We start from the raw sequence: 14,005 nt of genomic DNA on the forward strand, positions 1-14,005 counted from the left end.
CCCCTTGATGTTGTTTTCTCCTCATAATTCCTGGGAAAGGGACCCGCTGTGCGGAGCTGGGGTTGTTGGATGGCCAAGTGCTCATGCATGTGATGAGTAATGGGCCTGGTTGGGACCATTGGGAGGCACGAGGTCACAGGGCTCAGGGACTTGAACTACTGGAGAAGTGCCACATAATCCCCTGCAAAGAGGCTCTGTAGGATGTCTTGCTGAGGAATCAGAGAGGGAATTATTTCTTTTTAAAGACAGGCTCATGAATTCCCTTTGTAATTGGCACAGGTATGATATCACTCATAAATCTGCTGTGTCTTCGGGTTTTAACACATTAATTGGGGGTCGAGGCCATGGGAACAGAGAGTTGGGTTGAAGTGGTGCGTTCTGCTCTTCATGTGCTCGTGTTTTCCACACCTCCTTCCCGGGAGCACGAGGCCATCCGGGACCTTGCTCCAGCCCTGCTGTTCTCTGGGGGACAGCAGTGAGGTCTGGAGCCAGCCGTAGCCTGGCTTTGCATTGCTCTGCCCTGCCTAGTGCTTATTTTGCAGGGAAGTTTGTGCCTGAGTAAAACACCCCAATTAGTATTTAAAGCCCCAGATCCAATGAGGAAAGGAGGGCAGCCAACACAGGGAGCCCTGGGGGCTCCAGGCCCTGATGCCAAAATCAATGCGTCTCCATCAATTTTTTTAAGCCTTGCACCGTTTTTTCCTATTTATGGACAAGCATAACTCCAAAACAGTAAAATCCTCCTGGTATACAATTATTGTTGCTAAAATAAGTGTGCGTGCGGGTTGTAGCTCTCCCAGCCCAAGCAGAGCAGGAGGTGGCCAGAAGGTCATGCCGAAGGGCCCGTAGTCACCACAGCCACCTCCCTGCAAGTCAATAAAAATCCTTCGGAAGATCAGTGTTTGTGGAGGCCTCCGCAGCCCTGGATGCCTGTGGTGGGAAGGGGATGCCCACGAATGGGGCAGCAGGAAGCATCTCAGATGAGGGGGAAGTTGCTGCTCCATTGCAAAGGTTTTTGGTGGCAAAGCGAGAGGAATCATCATCTTGTTGAGCAGGCAAAAATTTAACAAAGGGTTTCGAAGGCTTAAAATAAATCTTAATAACTGGCCTGCAGGGCTTTTTTCCTTAGGTGTGTTATAGCAGTAATGATACTTCTATGGCGAACTCAATTAACCTGCTGCAACCTTCTGGGTGACAGGGAGTCCTAAATCTGCCTTTTTATGAGGGTGCATGCAAGATCTGAAGCGTCTCTGAACCTTTAGCGCTGATAAATGTCGTTTTCTAACGGGCCCGTTTGTTTGTTTTTAATAGTGAGGAAGACATGGTGGTTGTGAGTGGGATCTAGTGTTCATGGTGGAAAAGGAGCTCTCCACACAGGAGCAAGGTAAGTTTCGTTGTTTTTTTAATTATCCGTTCAAATCTTTTGCTGCTCGTGGTGCCAGTTGGGGGCTTCATTGGCTCAGAGGTGTTAGGAGAAGCCCTTGAACATCTCGAGAAGTCCAGCTCTGTGTTGTTTCGTGTAGATGAGTGCAATCTCGGTGATTCTTGGTGCTTGGCTAGGTATGGCCAGGTGTGTTTCTCAAAAGGGCACAATCAAACCTCTCCATTCAGGTGACAAATAGGAGCTATTCAGCTCAGTGTCTGTCTTTTGTTCATAGCATCTCACAGAGTGATTTATATGCTCACTGCTGATCTTCCTAAAGAGTTTTAATTGTCAGTATCGGCTGTTAGGGTCCTGGAGCGCTCTGTTGTGCACGGCGCGTTGGCGTTGGCTTGAAGTCCTGTTCTGCACCGTGTGGTGGGGCTGGACTGCGAGCTGATCCCCCTTGCAATGGGTGACACCAGGGTCTCTCCAAAGAAATGCAAGGAAATCTCAGTGGCACAGCGTTCCCCACACCGTTCCCTGTTCCCTGAGATGTACAGGACAGTGTGCCAGCGCATTCCCCACGCACTGCTCGGACAGGAGCGCTGCACTTGTCCTGTCCAAGCAGCAAAGAAGCCTTTGTGCTATTGTCATTGGCGCGCAGTGTCCTGTATGTGTATACGTTTGCTATATCCCCTCACCTAAACCCTTCTGCTGCCTGCAGGTAGGCACTTCTGCTAAGGATCTTCTTGTTTTCACAGCAGTCTGTTAGTGAAATGTACTCGGGAAGCAGGAAAACCTTCAAAAATCTCAAGTTGGAGATTTTCAATAATGTAAGGAAGAGGGGATGTGGGTACTGGGCTCTGTCACAGATGCTCAGTGTCTCCAACTGCCCTTCACTGGTAGGAGGTCAGGAGAGACGTCTGAATAAAGTCCATGGGGCATCTGTGGTGGGGAGGGGACAGGTGGGGAAGCGAGGAAAAAGGAGATGAGGGCGTGAAGAAACCTCCTGCTATGAACGGAGAGGGTCTGAAGTGATGGTGGGCGAAAGGAAGAGGAGATGCTGCATGGAAAGGCAAGTGAATGGCAGGGGCTCATGGCCTGTGCACGGCCAGGATGAGGAAATGGCCAGCAGTAAACCATAAACCAGCCAGGCTGCACCATGAGATGGTTGAGGCTGCACACAAGCAAGCTTTCATCTCCAGTTTTGCTGTCTAGGAACATCCTGCTGGGGTCTGGCTACTCTGTTGTGAGAGCACGTGGAGAGAGCACGTTGTTTAAGAAAGCTTTCAAATTATGCACATGTCCAAGGCTTGTCGTGGAGCCAAGTGAATTGAATGCGGTTAAGTTGTACTTGGGTGTTGGGCTCTTCCACTGTGGTTGTGAAGGAGCGTAGGGCTGAGTTTGGCTGGGTCACCCACCAGTGACTATGAAGGGAAGGGCTCCCAGTGCATTTGCTGGGCGTGCTTTGATTGATAGTTTGGCCATTATACATTTCATCAGGTTTGAATTTTTGAGGTTTCCTCCCCAAATTCCTCTTTTCCCCACCATTTGGAAAACACTTTTTCATGTGTGAACGGGGGAAGAAGAAAAAGAAGAGGGCAAGCGGGTTTGCTCATAAACACTCAACCATCAAATTACGCATTAGTCAGCGCCACAGATTGAACTGTGCCTGAGCAAGGTACTTGGAAATTACCAAAATATTAACACTGCAATTATTGAGCACGGATAACAGCTATGAATTATGGATGAGTCCAGTTAGCAAAATCATATCCGCCTAATGGAGAAAGGTATGGGGGGAACGTGAGGGAAGATGATTGAGGAGCCCCTCGTAATACGTTCAGCGGCTCCTTCTGCCAGCCCCAGCGAGCTTTTCCATGTGCCAGCCCGGCTGCAAAGCCTCAGCTTTGGGGTTTATTTGTCACTGTCACCGTTCCCATCCCTGCAACGTGGGCACACACCGCGAGGCGCGAGGTCCGTGCTGGAAAAATCCCTGCCGGGGTGGGAGCTCATCTTCCTGAGGAGACGCAGAAGGTGGGAATGGTGCTGGAGCACGGCTCGGACCTCGCTGCTGACCTCCTGGCTGACCGCTCTTCCCGGGCCCATTCCCTGGTGTGTCAGATGAAGATAACCTGGTGCCAGGCCTCCACCAAGAGCTTTGACATCCGTGAAGCAGAACCCCAGTCCAAAGCACCATGATGTGCCTGGCCCTATTTCTACATGGACAGTGCTATATGTGTCAGGAAAAATAGTGGGATAGGGTGCGAGACAACTGTGGAATGATTTACCTGGAGCAAGCCCTGCTTACTAATACTTGGCTTGCAGCCTAACCCTAACCGTGAGAGTTGGTTGTCAGGAAGTCCTGTGGAAGCGGGAATGTTCTCGTGACCTCCATCAACCTCGATGCATTAACACATCACCCAGTCTACGTCTTGCTTGTATCAGATTGCAGTGCGTTCTGCAGGCTGAGCTCGGACTGCAAAACACACGTGAAACTTCTTAAGGACCATTCAAAATGCAGTATTTGTCACTATGAACCATGTTTTTGCCTGAGAAGATGGTATATGAGAGAAGTTGTTCTCTCTTCATTAAACTACTTGCTGCTCATACCTCCCCCCATCACTTTTCAGCCATCTCCGATTCTAACCTGTAAAAGGTACCGAGACAGCTCTGCGTTATGGAGGCAACAAAACCGGGCCCTGCTGCCCAACAGTGTTTGCTGCTGACGAGACGGAAAATCCAGCTTTTGGGACTCAAACAGAAAGCACAAAATTGTTTTGTGGCCACAAGATGGATTTCCAATTCTGGCTCTACCATTTGAACACACCTGAGCTCACAGTCCCTTTTCCCTAGGATTTACTCCTGCCAAGCATTTGCTAAAAAAGCCCGACCGTATTAACAAAATATGTTAAGGGAGCGCTATGTGAAACCACACAAACAGACTGCAAGCCCCGGGGTTATTTGTCTTCTCCCGGCCAGGCAAGCTGCTTGCCATCCTCCTCTTCGTCACTCCCAAGTGCCCTGGAGCAGCAGCATCTACCTGTGAGCGCCCGCGGGACAGCTCCAAGGAGCAGTTGGGATGGGGACAGGGATGGGGACAGGGCTGGAGCTGCTGGCTGTGGGACAAGCGAGCGGTGCTGCAACGCGCAGCAGCGACGGTGGCTGTCTCCGAAGCAGACGGCTCCCTATAAATAATATATCCTGGTAATTCAGCAGATTGCGGTGTGCATGGGGATAGAGAGGATTTGCTTTTTTGTTGGGGAGGGAGCTGCGTTGTTTCCCGGCATTGCAAAATCAGGCAGTGGCCCTGGATTAATAAAGAACTTGTTGCAATTCTCTAAATAAGTTATAACTTTTAATTGCACAGCGGAGTGCTAACATTAGACAGTTGAGTCTTCAAGGCTGGGGTCACTTTGGAGCTGAGGGGACACTTGGAGCACGTGTTGGCCGAGGCGCCCGGCTCCTGCAGCGGTGCCGGGGCCGCTGCCTGCCCCAGAGCATCCACAGCTTGTTCTGCGCGGGAAGGCGCCATCCGGGAGCATGGATTATTTATTTTGTTTAGTTTATTTGGCTTATTAAGCATGTTTTATTTATCGAGCGTGCTTTTAGGGAGCCGTCCACGTGCAGCTCCTGAGCGAAAGGCAGAGGACATCGTGGGGCTCCACGCAACGAGCAGGGGCTTGCAGGAACTCGCTCACCTGCGTGTTCCTCATGCTCCTTGCCCTGCTGCAGCTCCTGCTCGTCGCCCCTCCGCTGCCCCGAGGGCTCCCTGCACCCGTCTCCTTTGCAGCACAAGCGTGCAAGGAGTTTGCTGGTAACCCGGTGTCACAGGGTGCAAATTCTTGGCCATCTGTTCCCTTTGCAGAGCCGCACACGGATAAATCTTGCCGGGCAGGTTCGTGCCGGGGGCTTGTAGAGCAGCCCGGGCAGTGCTGGCACCACGCGGTGCTTCCCAAATTCGCCCTTCCCGCTCATCCCGCTGCCGAACCCACCGCTAACCTCAACGATCCCGAAGCCCTCGTGGCTTCAGCGAGCTGGTGCATCAACACCTTGACAGCTCTGCTTCAAAATGTCCCCACCTCCGCTTGCATGGCTTTTTCAGTGGCTGCAGGGGACCTGATGGCATCCTATGCAATCGATCAAATTGAGATGTAAAGGAGGCACTTAAATATATACACACACACCATGGGAAAAAATTAAATGCATCAATGGAAACCTTTCAAAATGCAGAATTTTGTGGCTCGGGCTATCATAATTTATCGAGGTCGGCTGTAAATTTTACATGGCAGCGTGATGCGGAGTTTTTGCATCTTGGCATCTCAAATAATTTTAATTAAGCAGTAGATTTGCAGCTTGTTCCACCAGTAATACAATCTGCTCAGACTGTGCACGTTTTCTGTAGTTTTCTTTTACTACTGTATTCATTTATCTCAGCAGAATTATGTAACCCATCAAAATGGAAGTTTTTTCATTCAAATTGTGAATGAGAAACAATGATCTAATGCAAAATGATACCTCTAGAAAAGAAGTAAGATCAATTGCAGCTTTGTAGGTGCTTACAGCTTAGTTTTTAACCTAAAAGCAATTATTCTTATAGCTGATTCTTGGCACCAGCTTCCATGTTTTCATGTTTTAAGATGCCAAGAGCCTGAGCAATTAGGATGGGATTCAACAACATGGTGAGATGTGCCTAAATTTAACCATGTAATTAGTCTGGAGAGGAGAATCGTGGCCCCACCGTGGCCACCGTCCTCTTCTCCCATGGTGGAGAGGAGACGTTGCCCGTTGCAAGCTGCTGCTCTGTGCGCGTCAGGCTGGCAAAGGCACATGATAACAGCAAGTCCTTTTCTTTATATAGATATATAAATAAAGATAATTGCATGTTAGGTGCACTTTATTCCTTTGACAGACATAGTTTGCTTATTTATTTATTTATTTTGATACCGGGACAAATGGTCTAAGAGTAGCAAATCCTCAGGCCGAGCTGACCTTGTCCATGGTGGCTGTTGCGTTTTGCTGAGAGTCCAAGGAAGATGCATTTATTTTTGTGCACTAATTTTGAGGGCTCTGCATTACCTCCAGAAGAAGCAGTGAGCTCTGGCTGCCATCCTGAACCGAAGAGCTGCTAAAATAAAGTTGAGCTCTGTATTAAATTGGCACACGGCAGAAATTACCCTCCTATTTGGTGAGCGCCGCGGACAGCACGCAGCAAATAGTCTATTTAGAGATTGCGCTGCTGATATTTTTCTCTGCTGTATTTCTGTTTTGGGGGGAGCAAATGAGCTGGCGGGGGCTGAGGAGCTCATTTCCCCCCACTGCTGCTGCCTTCCTTGAAGCCATCGTAATCCGCCGCTCGTGACATCACCAGCGAGATGAGGATGATGATTTTGCAAACCGAGGATGATGACCTTCAAATGAGGAAGGCACAGCGGGGAGGACAGGCTGCGAGGCAGCAGCCGTCGGATATTTGTGAAATATTTGTGAAAATGTCCTTGCAGTTTAGAAAAAATGAGGCAGATAGGGCAGGAGGGAAACATCCAAAAAATATTATCAGCAGAGTGATTTGCCAGCCAGATTTCTTTCTTTTTTTTTTTTCCCAGAGTTTTCCATTTGGTGCCTCTGATTCTCTAACCTGTCTCATTTAGCCTTAATGAACACTAGACTTTTTTTTCGCATGCCATATGTGCTGTGGTCCTTAAGAAAACAATAAAAAAAATGCAGCCAAATAACTTATTTTTTATGTTCCGGTTCTACCCACCCATAATTTACATTTTGCACAGTTTGGTGCCCATCTGCAACGTCTTTACTGTCAAGAAAGGTAATAAGGAGAGGAGGAAAAAAGCATAGGAATGCATTGGATGATGGACACGAAGCCCGAGATACACCAAGTGCTGTCAGGAGGAGAGCAGGAGAGGCAGAAAACAGACTCCAGGAGTTAAACGTATCCAATTTGCCGTGAAAACTGCAAATCCCATCCAAACTCACCAGTCCCACTTGAATCTGCAGCTAACCGCTCGTGATCAAGACCCAGGCTAATAACTATTTGTATAAAATATTTAGTGACTCATTTCTCATGCCAGATGCTTTTGGGAACATGGAAAGCTGCTTGCGGAGAATTGAGAAATAATAATAATAATTAAAAAAAAAAAAAGTATGGTAATTATTGAATGCATTAGTCACTGTACGTGATCTGTCCAGCTTTAGGAAATGCAAAGCCACAAGGGAGGACCCTGCGAGGCATTTTTTTTTACCATGCAAGTGGAGAATAGAGAAGCAGCAGTGCTCTGCTGGATAACACAGGATTACCTATATATACATATATATATAGCAAAACCAAATGCATTTAAAATTGTGGTTTGAAAACGTGCTTTTGGCAAGAACTGAATGCGGCCTCGAAGCCCTGTGCTTCCTGAGCCTTCCTCCTGTGATTGGCACTGCTCAGAGCAGCGTCGGATTAAGCATTTTGCTAGTTAACGAATAAAAAACTCAGTTCACGCCTTTAATTTCGCTTTTGCTAAACTTGGCACCGTGGTGAGGAGCAGGAAAAAAAACCCAGCAGAATAAATAAACACAGGCAAATACGTGGCGGAGTTCAATTATCATTTTCCCTTATTGAAAGTGCCTTTTAACAACTACATCTTCTGACTGACAGCTTATTAATACTAATTACGCTAGATATAGGCAACATAACTAATGCACTGGTACTTCCAATTATCTTCCCTTGTCTTCATTCTTCCTCTGTGCTCCCGCCCGCCCTCTTCCCATCCCCGGAGCCGCTGCAGAGCGGGAGCGTGTGGGGACCTGCTCCTCCACGTGTGGAATTCGCTTCCGGACCCCTCGGTGCTGCGGCCTGGAGTGTTGATCTGGGAGTGGAGTTTGGGTGCTGAGTGAAAACGAGAAGCTCATCCGTGCTCTTTGTGCGAGATGCTGTAGGGATGGAAACTGGAACCACGGTGATTTGCTTTTCCCTGTTGGAGAGGTGTGCAGGATTGCACTGGCATTGCAAAGTTGCCTCCCTGGCTCCCTATTTGGACCAAAATCCCCAGGACTATCTAGGCTTTGGTTTTGTCTGTTTTTTTTTTTTTTTTATCTAATGAACTGTCAATTGCTTATGCAAATTAGAGCAGAAGAGTCATTTAAAGGTTATTTATACTGCCTGAAAACATTATGAAATAAATCATTCCAGCTTTCGCAGCTCCCCCTACTCAAGTGTCATCTGCCTCTAACTTTTTACATTGTGTCGCCACAATGTTTTATGTGAGAAGAAATATTTTTGATTTCCCTGTGCAAGCTCTCTGATAACTAAAATGTCTCTGCTGGTTGACATGGAAATGCGAGAGGCTTGATTAGGCTTTTCTGCTATGTAAATGTTTGTAAATGAATGCTATATATATATTTCCAAAGAGTAGCGGGTATTCAAACTCACCGTGTCAACATTCAAAACTATATATATATGTACATGTATATGTATATATATATATATGAGCTGTGGATCTGTGGGTGGTTTCCTCTGCTATTTCCTTCTACAACAAAGTGGAAACCACTCATTGGTACCCTCTTTTCTTCCCATTTTTGCTTCCAAGAGCAAACCTGGGGTTTTCCAAGAGCAAATGCACTCTCATGGAGTGTCTGCCATCCTGTGCACTTACCCAGCTCCAGACTGAAGTCCAGAGCCAGGGCAGGATGCACTAGGCTGAATCCAAGCCCTGCAGACAGGCAGGAGGATCTGGTGGCTGCACCATCTGCAGGGTCGAGTCCCACATTTCTGCTCTGCCCCGCAGGCATTTCTGTGGAGTTTGATGGAGTTCAAGGCTTTGGTAATTCACCTGCTTGCTTTCATCTTTGCAAGTAAATTAACAGTTATTTTAGCAATATCATGGTGAATCTGTAACATTTATTTTGAAAGGCAAAAAGAGCTCAAAAGATTACATAAGCGTCCAGCTGTGATAATATTACCTGCCTTATAAAATGCCATAGGTGACTTTGAAGATAAAGCAAATCGAGGATTACATTAACTTCCTTCTGATTTGCTAAAATTATTAATCCAGTATCACCCGCTATCAAATAGTGTGACTTTTTTTTTAAGTATAAACGCATTAATTCTTTTGATATGCATGGCTAAGTACTGCCTTCAAGTCAATAAAAATTGTTTTGACTATATCTGTAGCAAAGGTTAGTAGAGTTTTGTGGAGTTTGGCCAGTGTTCTCTTGCTGAGACAAGATTATAGTTGCATGCACTTGCATTCAGAAGAGCAGCTATTGCATTGCAGTGTAATTTTGTAATAAAATCGTTCTCTCCTTAGGATTCCTAAATGTTTTCTGAGCTCTTTGACTCACTCTGAAGGGCAAATTTGTGTTGCACATTGTTCAGGACAGCAAAGGCCCCAAAAATTGCCCCAAGAAAGTCAGTGGCTGGACTGGAAACAGGATCCCTCTTCCCAAACTTGGTAGTCTAAAACCTTGCTTTTTAGAATTTTAGAAATTTACTCCTCTCTTTTTCCAAATAGATCATTTTAGTAGTAGTTCCTTTTTATATAGTAGCTAACGTCAGTGCTCAGAGGTGCACTGCATGGCTCTTCTACATGCATGTGCTTTTTAGGAGGGGTTTGCTGATGGAATCTGCGAATCTGTGCTATTTTAAGGGGTACTATTGCCAGTCAAATTACTGTTTATTAATTGTTCCTTAATCTGTAGACAGTGGAGCAGGGAGTAGAGAGAAAAGGTAGGAAAGGCCCTAAGCAATGCAATGGCCCGTGTTGGATGGGGAGCCTCTCCAGGTAAGGAGCTGCATGCTGAATGTCTGAGATCTCGTATGAACATCTCAAGAGAAGGAAGTATTCCCAACAGAGAAAAGTCACACAATTATCTGCTAGGGGAGAACCCCAGTCCTTGTTCCCCAGAATTAATATAGAAATTTGCTTTTCAGTTCTAATTCCTTATGTAGGTAGGCTGGGTTAATTCAGATTTCCAGAAGATCTCAGACCTGGTAGTCAACGCTGTAGTTACCTATGTTAATACGCTTTTCCTGACTGTGCTGTGCCATTGATGCCTTCAGCGCAGTGAGATCGTTGTTTAAATCTCATTGCCTTTTCCTTTAATTGGGAGCAATTTGAAATGATAAGAGCGCTATTGGATTTCTATTGATCAATAACTGAGCTATAAATTTACTTCAGTGTGCGGCGAGTGAAAAGATGTCCATCGTCTGCAAGGATTTCCCTCAGCTCCCACCAAGGTTGGTGCTTCAGTGGATGCCTGGGGGGTCCAGAGCTGCTCCCACTGGAAATGCAAAGGGTTGAGGGGAAAGAGGCAAATCTAAGGCCTCCGACATCCTACTGTTTTGTTAGTTTATAGTTTTGAAGCAGTCCTAATCCCAATTAATATTGGCAGTCTTTGGCTATCTAAATTTTGCAACTTTATTGCCCTAAATGGTATTTATTGGTAAATTGATGCAAAACAGCTAAGTAAGGAAGTACTTGTGACATTGAAATACTTCAAATTGGAGTCTGTTGGGTGTAATAAGCTTGGGCAGACTCTCCTGGTTCCTGCTGGGACCAACCCTTCCAGCCCTACACACTTTTCCTGGCAAAGGGCATCGGCCGGGTCCTTGCCGCCCTGCAGGTCCTTGTGGCGGGACGGGACAACTGGATAATTTAATGGCTTTAAAACTTGGCAGCAGCGGCACCCTGGTGAGGAGCAGAACCATAATTAGCTTTGTAGAAGTCGTTGACTTGACGAACTTGCTATGCCACGATTAGGAGCTCATTAGCAAAGGAAATTCAAGGGTAACGAACACCTTAAAGATACATTTTTTTTTCGAGTATTTTATAAAGACTTAACAAGAGAGTCACAAAATGTAAATTCTCTTCCACACCACACATGTTTTGTGGAACTCGGGACAAGGAAGCATCTGGTCCCAGAAAGTCAGAACTGAAGCTCGCCTCATTTGTCAGGATTGGTGTTTGCTTATGAATTTTAGACCATTTTGAATCATTAGAAATGGCACCGTCTCCTCACTTTATTTAGCCAGGTCAGTAAAATCCATTGTTTTTCTCCTCTACTGCTTAGTTTGAAGGCTTTAGAAAGGAGAAGATATTCCTTTTGCTGTTTTCCTTCTTTTTTCTTGCTCCTTTTTACGTTTTGGTCCCATTGAGGAAATAATAATCCTAACAAAGCTGGCAAAAAATAGTTCCTGGACTGTTCACAGAACAGCAGGAGCAACCTCCTGTGAGGTTGTTTACACACCAAAAATTGTTGGTAGGAAACATTTGGCATTATTTATGTGCTTATTCGAAGATGATGTTGTTTTCTATGGTTATCCCCGTAAACCCTCTTTACTCCCTGTATAATAATTCCGTAGTTCACAGAAAGGTGTTTTTGTTCTTGCCTTGGGAAATATGTTTGAGAAAATGGTGATGGGCTACTAACAGATGAGAAAGCTGGCTGTTGGAGGGAATTAATCTCGGACTGGAGTGAGAATACCTATGCCAAATGAGAAGCAATGGTGTCCATCTGCTTGCTGATATCCACGGACATAGACTCATTGTGGCAATTTGGGGAAGGAATAAGGAAACATATGATCCGCTGGCTTTGCCCATTAGCACTGTATTGGGAAGGTGACGTTAAAGGGGGATGAAAAGCCCGTCCTTTGCCTGAAATCAGGGTAATGGGGGCATCTCCAAAGCCATGCAGAGCAGCCCCGAGGACGGCCTTGCACAGATGAGCCGATGCTCAGCGCTCCTCGACTGCGGGGCCATCCTGCTGCTGCTCCTGCAGGGATCCAGCTGGTAGCCCCAGGAGAAGGGACGGAATCCCGGGACACGTGTGGAGCTCCGGGGCCAGCAGTCCCATGCCAAGCTGAGAAGTGCAGCCCGTCCCTCCTGGCCCTGCGTGCGGGGCAGCCTGGCTCAGCCGGAGGAGCTGTCGGAGCCCGTGCAGAGCCCGGGGTATCGCTGGTTTTCCCTCCTATCTCTAGTTGCAGTCATCGCCTGCCTTTGTTTGCAGCAGGTCTCTGGGTAGCCAATTCCATCTGTGTTGTCTCTCTCCGTTCTCACACGTATTTATTTTTAATCCACTCTAATGGACTATTCCGCGGGTAAAACCACAGGGGCTGTTGATTTATTTGCAGTTAAACATCTCGGAGTCAGGACATTAAAGCCGTCTAAGCCAACTCCCTTTTCATATGGGAGAACCTTTTGAAATACGCTTTAGGTTTATGACACTGGCTTGGCTTAATTTAATTTGCTGTTCACTTAACCGATTATTCAAAATACCAGATGTGACAGACAGTAGCTGCAGCTGAAATATTGCTTCACAAGCTTCCATCATATAAAACGTATGGAAAATGCCCTCCATATGGGGAGGTGCTGAACCCCCACCTGCCTCAGCAAATGGTCGGTTTGGTTTTGGAAGGATAGTGAGGCTAAGCAGGAGAAAAGGTCCCTCATCTCTTATATTGACTCTTTGCAGTGGCTGATGTGAGGTTCCAAATGAAGCATCATTGCATGAGATACAATGTGGACGTCTAGAAAGGCTGGCGGGATTTATCATGTGTTAAAACATTTGTTCTTAATTATTTACTGATGTTTGGCTAAGTGGTTTTGCCAGCAGCTTTAGTTGGGATAGGAAAGGCAGACAGTAAAACAGTGGTAGAAACGTGGAACATTATTTGCATCAGACAGGAACAGTCTGCTACATCCCAGGTGCAGATGTAGATGTTGGCTGTAGATGCAAGCATCGTGCCCATCATTGGTGTTTTTCAAATTTATGGGCTTACTTTCCTACATCACAGGGCAGGACATATCCAGGGTACTTGTCTGGGCCTTTACTGTTAGAGCAAGATTAAAAATTAAACTTTCAGTAATGCAGGAGCTTGAACTTTGGACTCCCATGTGCAAGTAGGATGTTAATCATCTGACCTAAATAGGGGTTGATCAAGTCAGTCTGTCTCCCTTGCCCAGTTAATTTTTAATAATTTTTGCAAAGTAGAAGAGCTGCAGTAGACGAGGCTGAGAGACACCTACCTTACCATAGCCCCTAGATCTGAGAGGGAATGGGAGCAGCATTTAAGCTTTTCTAATCCTTTATAATCTGAATTACATCCCTGTATTTATTTATCCAAGATTTGTTGTATGGGAGTATTGTCTGAACTTACGTTCAAGGGTAGTACATAAGAAAAGTCTGCGTGTGAGCACGTGTTCGTAGTATGATGTGAAGCTTCCTTGTTGATGGGAACAGCAATTCCTAACATAGCTAGCCAGAGTAGCCTAGAATAATGTTGGATTCCCATCTTTTCCCTAAGGTAGGATGCAGATGAGAATTTTGTTTGCCTGGTCCTTCCATCATGCAAGGAAGGCGTGAAAATTCCCCTTCCTGAAAGCCCATAGAGCCTGCTGGTGTTTGGGATTTGGGAATGTGACCGTTTGCTGTATGAAGGTGGTCAACCCCAGGCGTTCAATAATGCGAGCAGGCTCTCCAAAGTTGGCAATGTTAATACGTGTTAAAGGTTTCCATTTCAGAGCCTTGAAGATATGCTCAGCTAATATTTCCAAGCTTTCCTTTGAAAGTGAAAGGTTAGGAAATTATTCCTGGTTAATGAAGGCAAGATTCTTGTGAAATCACCTCATTTCAAGAGCAAAGCTTTGA

The 14,005-nt window shown here is 46.2% G+C and overlaps 1 protein-coding gene across 1 annotated transcript in view; it reads left to right on the plus strand.

Moving 5' to 3' along the window:
- Nucleotides 1-1,309: 1,309 nt before the first annotated feature.
- Nucleotides 1,310-14,005, plus strand: part of DAB1 (DAB adaptor protein 1) — a 187,228-nt gene continuing 174,532 nt past the window's right edge. Inside the window, exon 1 of the mRNA XM_088522460.1 lies at nucleotides 1,310-1,384. The gene's annotated coding sequence lies outside the window, so the exon portion shown is untranslated. The remainder of the gene's footprint in view (nucleotides 1,385-14,005) is intronic.

The sequence above is a fragment of the Tinamus guttatus genome, unplaced genomic scaffold (genome assembly GCF_059628265.1).
Source record: "Tinamus guttatus ecotype Peru unplaced genomic scaffold, ASM5962826v1 Tinamus_guttatus_pri_ptg000153l, whole genome shotgun sequence".
In the NCBI taxonomy this organism is placed as follows: Eukaryota; Metazoa; Chordata; class Aves; order Tinamiformes; family Tinamidae; genus Tinamus; species Tinamus guttatus.